The sequence below is a fragment of the Garra rufa genome, chromosome 13 (assembly GCF_049309525.1).
Source record: "Garra rufa chromosome 13, GarRuf1.0, whole genome shotgun sequence".
NCBI lineage: Eukaryota > Metazoa > Chordata > Actinopteri > Cypriniformes > Cyprinidae > Garra > Garra rufa.
The window spans coordinates 24,088,618-24,095,907 of NC_133373.1; positions in this window are offsets into that span (position 1 = coordinate 24,088,618).

Genomic DNA, 7,290 nt, shown 5'->3' on the forward strand with positions numbered 1-7,290 from the left:
GGTTTAGGTGTAGGGTAGGTGTAGGGCGATAGAAAATACGGTTTGTACAGTGTAAAAACCATTACGCCTATGGAATGTCCCCGTAAAACATGTAAACCCAACATGTGTGTGTGTGTGTGTGTGTGTGTGTGTGTGTGTGTGTGTGTGTGTGTGTACCTGGTATTCATCACATTGTGGGGACCAAATGTCCCCACAAGGATAGGAATACCAGTAGATTTTAAGCTTGTGGGGACATTTCTCAGGTCCCCATGAGGAAACAGGCTTATAAATCATGCACAATGAGTTTTTTTTGATGAAGTAAAAGTGTGCACAATCTCCTGTGAGGGCTAGGTTTAGGTGTAGGGCGATAGAAAGTACAGTTTGTACAGTATGAAAACCATTATGCCTATGGAATGTCCCCATAAAACATGTAAACCCAACATGTGTGTGTGTGCGTGTGTGTGCGTGTGTGTGTGTGTGTGCGTGCGTGCGTGCGTGCGTGCGTGCGTGCGTGTGTGTGTGTGTGTGTGTGTGTGTGTGTGTGTGTGTGTGTGTGTGTGTGTGTGTGTGTGTTTGTTTGACAGCTGGAGAGTGAGTTGCCCTTGAGAATCTGCTTGGCTAGACCAAAAGAGACAAAATGGATACACTGATGGATATCAAAGTCCATTTGCCAAAGTTCAATCTTGAGGTTGAGAGCCATTTAGCCATTATATACTGCAAGAGATGGGCATGAGCTCTGTGTTCCAGGAAACAAAGGCTGATCTGACAGGCATGAGCAGTCAGCCTTGGCTTTTTATTTCATGATAGAACTATACTGCTGTCTAATTTAGCACTTTGATGTACAGAGGCTAATAAATACACACATGATTTTAAAATTACATTAAAATGAACCTCCTAATTAAAATTTTAATAATTTTGATGCTCTTTGTGTGTTTTATGATAAAACGTTATTGGAGTATCTGCTGAGTCACGACAGCTCATTAACAAATGGGTGGAAAAGCAGACAGAGTGAGAAATTTATATCAAAATGTGAAAGCAAAAGTTTAAAGAATCCTAAAAATCAGGGGTTTTTCTTCTATATTTTAGCAAGTAAAATACTTCACACAATTTGTATTTGTCTTCACAAATGATATTATTGCAGATAATTTCTAGTGTAGTTTAATCACCGCTGGGATGTGCATGCCATTTGTGTTCGCAATGCACATTTTAGCGGATCGTACACTATAAAAACTTTCCTGTAGAAATTACAGTAACTTACTGGCAGCAGTTTGCCAGTAACTTACTGTAAATTAAACTTACAGTAAAAATACTGTATTAATATTTACAGTACCATTTAACTTGAGAAACATGTATTTACCGTATATATACTGTACTTTTACCGTTTTTACCGTAAAATATACAGTAATTGTATGGTCTTTTCTCCAGTAATGTATTGCAATATAAGAAAAACTATTTAAATAGAAATAAGCAATGACAAAATTCTCAATATGCGTTCTAGTCTGTGGACTTAAACATCATTACCCAAAAACCTGTATAATTTTCAAAATATTACTGTTGTTGTTTCATGAAAGGTACAAAAGCTTTCACAGAAATTATTTCACTTTTTCTCTTTCAAAATATCTTTTTTATTATCAGTCATGGAGGGTCTCTCTTGTGCTAACAGTCTCTTCACTCTGGATCTCTATGATGAGCTCTGAGGGAAACATGTTCTTTTCTCCGCTGAGTATCAGCGCAGCGCTCAGCATGGTCTACTTAGGAGCCCGAGGAGACACTTCTAAAGAAATGGCAAAGATACGAGGAACTGACACGGCACAGCCGCTACGGCAGTCATTGTGGCATTCTGTATGTTACGAGAGGAGCACTTCAGGGCAGATCACCCCTTCTTGTTCTTCATCAGGCACAACCCCACCAACTGCATCCTCTTCTTCGGCAGATTCAGAGGCCCCTCTTAAATATGTGATGTTTGTCTGTCTGACACTAAAATAATAAATACAGTATTTAGAAATCAGTAATTCACATTTTGTATTTTTTTTTCTGTTTGTTTGTCAAATACCACAACACAAAGATCATGTCTAGGTTTTGGATTGAGATGAAAAACACTAACTTAGAGTTAAAAGTCAGCTGGAAAATTATGGCACACAGTCCAACATATTTTATAAAATGCCTTTATTGCTATCACAAGAATTCTTTTGCAGTTTTTCTAGCTGGGACAAAACAGAAATTCAATACAATTGTTAGGCATGCTGTCATCTCTGTTTGCTAAAAAATAGCAAACAAAGCTGTTAATGCACACTAAATCCACATGCTCAAAAAATATCATAAGCACACTGATTTTTCCAGTTTCTTTCAGTTAAAAGATAATTTGTTACTATAAAGGTAAAACTACTATCTGTGAATTTTTTTGTTTAGGAATTTTTTTTAATTCATTAGCAAAAATTCTCTAACTTTTTCACATTTCTTAATTTAAGTTGACACATTTCTTAAATCTCTTAGGTTGATGAAAAAAATTGAAAAGTGAGATTTGTTTTTAAATATTATGATAATTGTTTTGGTGCATAAGGTTAACTTTTGTATTTGTATTTTATTTATGTATTTATTTTTGTTTTTGAAGCTTTATAAGGTGTGATTTTTGTGTGTATTTTTTTTTTCCTGTGGCGGTTCTATCTGTTCTTTCTTTTATGTATCTGTTTCTTGTTTAATGCATAGGCCTCACATTGTGGGTTTGGAGATAGGCTGTGTATCTATGTATGATGCTAATTCTAACTATTGGGGCGTTTTGGGCATTTACCTAATTTGCTCTAAACCACTAATGGCTAGTTTTAGCGGTGAACATGCACTATTCCGTAAATTTGTGTAAATCGGTTGAAAAACACCCAATGATTGAGAAACGTCCTTTTTGTTCTGAAAACATCCTAACAGTAAAATATTTCCAACATTACTCAAGTCGTATTTGCATTTTTACTAGTAACAATTCTGTCACACCCTCAGCACGTTCCCTCAGCCCCAATCACCGTGATCCATCACCAACCAGCCAATCACCACTGCACCACACCCGTGAACCATCACCAGAGTTCTAATCACCCACACCTGGAATCGCAATCAGCACTCCCTTTATATACTCACCTCTGCCATTCACTCACCGGCTGGAATCATAGTTACATGGACACCTCTCCTTGGATCTTCTCCTCCTTCTCTCGATTCTCCTGTGCTCCTCTCGGATTGCATCTGGATCAACCTGTGAAACATACGTTAACCACTTTAAGGGAAGTGACTGTTACTCTTGCTGGTGATTGCCTAAGAACTTGTGTTTACCTTATCGAACTGTGTTTGATGACTCGGATCCCGAAGTCTATACTCACCTGTTTGAAGTGTGCACGTCTGTAAATAAACACCTTAAAATCTACTTACCCTCTCCTTGTGTGTGTGGTCGTGACAGGATTCCAGCCCGAAGAATTCCTACAGCTCGCTCATGGAGGCGTCAACGTCATCAGCCACTGCTTCTCCCGATCCATTCGCCGAAATGGTGAATGCCCTCCGTCAATCTCTGCAATCTGTTCCCCTTGCGACCAGAGCTAACACCACGACGATCTCCAACACGCCCATCTCTCGCCCCCTGAATTATTCCGGCGACCCAGGCGGATGTGATGGTTTCCTCCTTCAAAGCTCTCTCTACATTGAAGCGAATGCTCACCATTTCCCTAACGAAGTCTCCAAAATCTCCTTCATGGTTTCACTTCTCACTGGACCGGCACTTCAATGGGCCAATGCGCTCTGGGAATCAAGGAGTCCAGCGCTAGCTTCACACAATGCATTCACCTCGCACTTCAAGGAAGTGTTCGGAGCCGCTCTCACACCCCTCTCAGTGCACGATGAACTCATCACTCTGCGTCAAGGTACCACCAGCATACACGAGTACACCTTGCGCTTCCGCTCTCTAGCAGCCCATAGTGGTTGGAATCAGATTGCTCTCCTGGCGGCTTATCGTCAAGGGCTCAAGCCACAAATTCGCAAATATATGGTCATCTATGAGGATAATGTACCGCTAGAGACTTTTATAAAGAAAGCTACTAGTGTCTCGCAGCACCTCTCTGCCTGTCCCACTACATTGTCTGTGGCTAGTTCTCTCCCATGCAGAGCTCCATCACCCCAGCGAGACTGTGAAGAACCCATGATCACAGATTCTTATCATCTGGATCCTGCAGAGCGGAAACGTCGCATAGATAACCGTCTGTGCCTATATTGCGGAGAAGCCTCCCATCTCATCAACGTCTGCCCAGTTCGACCACCTCGTCCAATGGTGAGTACAGTAGCCATTTCTCCTGCCATATCTCACTTACCCCGTATTACTGCAAGCCTAACTGTGAACTCTCGCACTCTCCCCATACATGTTCTTGTGGATTCTGGAGCGGCTGGCAACTTTATCTCCTCACATTTCATTACCAAGCATCAAATTCCCACCGTTAAAAATGAGATCAAATATCGCATCATTACCATTCAGAACTCACCATTGGGCGACGGTAAAATCACCCGACGCACCAAAGAGGTAACACTAATTTCTCCACATGACCATCGTGAAAAATTAACCCTTCTCGTACTTCCCCGAGCAAATGTGGACGTCATCCTGGGCAGACCATGGCTAGCAGAACATCAGCCTCACATCGACTGGAGCACAGGAGAAATCCTAAGCTGGAGTGCGGGATGCCAGAACCACGGATACCGTTCTCCCTCGTCTGCTTCACAGCAACCTCGTCCCGCTGTTTCCCTCAATGCAACCACCATAGAGAGCCCCAACACTCATTCCACAGTCACCATTCCCACCATCTATCAATCCTTTTCAGACGTCTTCAGCAAGGAACGAGCCACTCAACTACCACCTCACCGGCCTGGTAAGGTAGATGCAGTAACCACCTGGGCGGAACCCAAATCGGTAAAAGAACTCCAACGCTTCTTGGGCTTCGCCAACTTTTACCGCCGCTTTATTAAGAATTATAGTCTCCTCTCAGCACCTCTTACCTCTCTCTTGAAGGGAGGACGCAAGGTACTTCAATGGACCCCTGAAGCTCAACAAGCCTTCGACCACCTTAAGCTCATGTTTACATCAGCGCCCATACTTCAACATCCTGACCCGTCGAAGGCCTTCATAGTGGAAGTGGATACGGCAGACGTAGGCGTCGGAGCCGTTCTATCACAATGGTCTGGTGAACCCCAATCCCTCCATCCGTGTGCGTACTACTCCAAAAAACTCACCCCAGCTGAACGGAACTACGGAATTGGTGATCGTGAGTTGCTGGCCATTAAGTTGGCCCTCGAAGAGTGGCGGCACTGGTTAGAGGGAGCCCAATATCCCTTCACCGTGATAACCGATCATAAAAACCTCCAGTACCTCCAGCAAGCCAAGAGATTGAATGCACGCCAAGCACGCTGGTCACTATTCTTTGCACGCTTCAACTTCCAAATCACCTATCAACCCGGTCACAAGAACATCAAGGCAGACGCATTATCCCGTATGTATTCACCTGATCCTACTGTTGACACACCTGACCCTGTTCTACCTCCATCTGTCTTTCTAGCACCTATCCAATGGCAACTTGATGAGGACATCCGGACCGCCACCTTCGAGGAACCTGCACCTCCTGAACTTCCTCCAGGCCGTACCTATGTCCCTAACAATCATCGGCTTCCGTTACTGGATAGTACGCACACGTCTCCTGGCTCAGGACACCCTGGCAGTAGGCGAACCCTCTCGCTCCTCCAGCAGAAGTATTGGTGGCCCAACATGACCAGGGACGTGGATCGGTACGTCCGGGGGTGCTCGGTCTGCGCCATCAACACCACACCCCGTCGTTTACCTGAAGGAAAGCTCCAACCATTGCCCATTCCCCGCCGACCCTGGACCCATCTAGGAGTGGACTTTGCCACGGATCTACCTCCCTCTCGAGGGTACACCACAATTCTTGTGGTTGTTGATCGTTTCTCTAAAGCCTGTAAACTAATCCCTCTCAAGGGTCTTCCCACAGCTCTAGAAACAGCTGAAGCATTGTTCCAGCATGTGTTCCGGAACTTCGGACTTCCTGAGGACATCGTATCCGACAGAGGGCCTCAATTCATTTCCAGGGTCTGGCGGGCGTTCTTCCAACTGCTGGGCACCTCAGTCAGCTTGTCATCTGGATACCACCCTCAAACAAACGGGCAGACCGAGCGGAAGATACAGGAGATCTCCCGTTACCTCCGGGCGTACTGCTCCCAACATCAAGATACCTGGAGCCAGTATCTACCGTGGGCTGAGTATGCACAAAATTCCCTCCGTCAGACATCTACTGGTTTAACCCCATTTCAATGTGTTCTAGGCTACCAACCTGCACTGTTCCCATGGACCGGAGAACCCTCCGAAGTGCCTGCGGTAGATCACTGGTTCCGGGTGAGCGAGAGGGTGTGGGACTCAGCCCATGTCCATCTCCAACGGGCAGTCCGGAGGCACACGGAGTACGCTAATCGCCACAGGTTACCTAATCCTGTTTACCTTCCTGGAGACCAGGTATGGCTCTCTACCCGGGACATCCGCCTCCGGCTGCCCTGTAAGAAGCTGAGTCCCCGCTACATAGGGCCATTCACCATCCACTCACAAATAAATCCCGTCACCTACCGGCTGAACTTACCTCCACGTTATCGGATCTCTCCCTCGTTTCACGTCTCCCTATTAAAACGTCACACTGATCCTCTGTTCCCTTCCTCAGCAGAACCGGAACCACCTCCTCCTCCAGACCAACCGGAAATCCTCAGTGACGATATCTACCAGGTCCAAGAGATCCTAGACTCCCGGCGGCGAAACGGCCAACTCCAGTACCTCGTGGACTGGGAGGGGTTCGGACCCGAGGAGAGATCGTGGGTACCCCGTGATGACATCTTGGACCCTGCTCTCCTCGAAGAGTTCCACCAACAGCACCCGGAACGCCCAGCTCCCCGAGGCCGAGGTCGTCCCCGTCGCCGCTCTCGGGTGCCAGGAGTCACCCGTGGAGGAGGGGGTAATGTCACACCCTCAGCACGTTCCCTCAGCCCCAATCACCGTGATCCATCACCAACCAGCCAATCACCACTGCACCACACCCGTGAACCATCACCAGAGTTCTAATCACCCACACCTGGAATCGCAATCAGCACTCCCTTTATATACTCACCTCTGCCATTCACTCACCGGCTGGAATCATAGTTACATGGACACCTCTCCTTGGATCTTCTCCTCCTTCTCTCGATTCTCCTGTGCTCCTCTCGGATTGCATCTGGATCAACCTGTGAAACATACGTTAACCACTT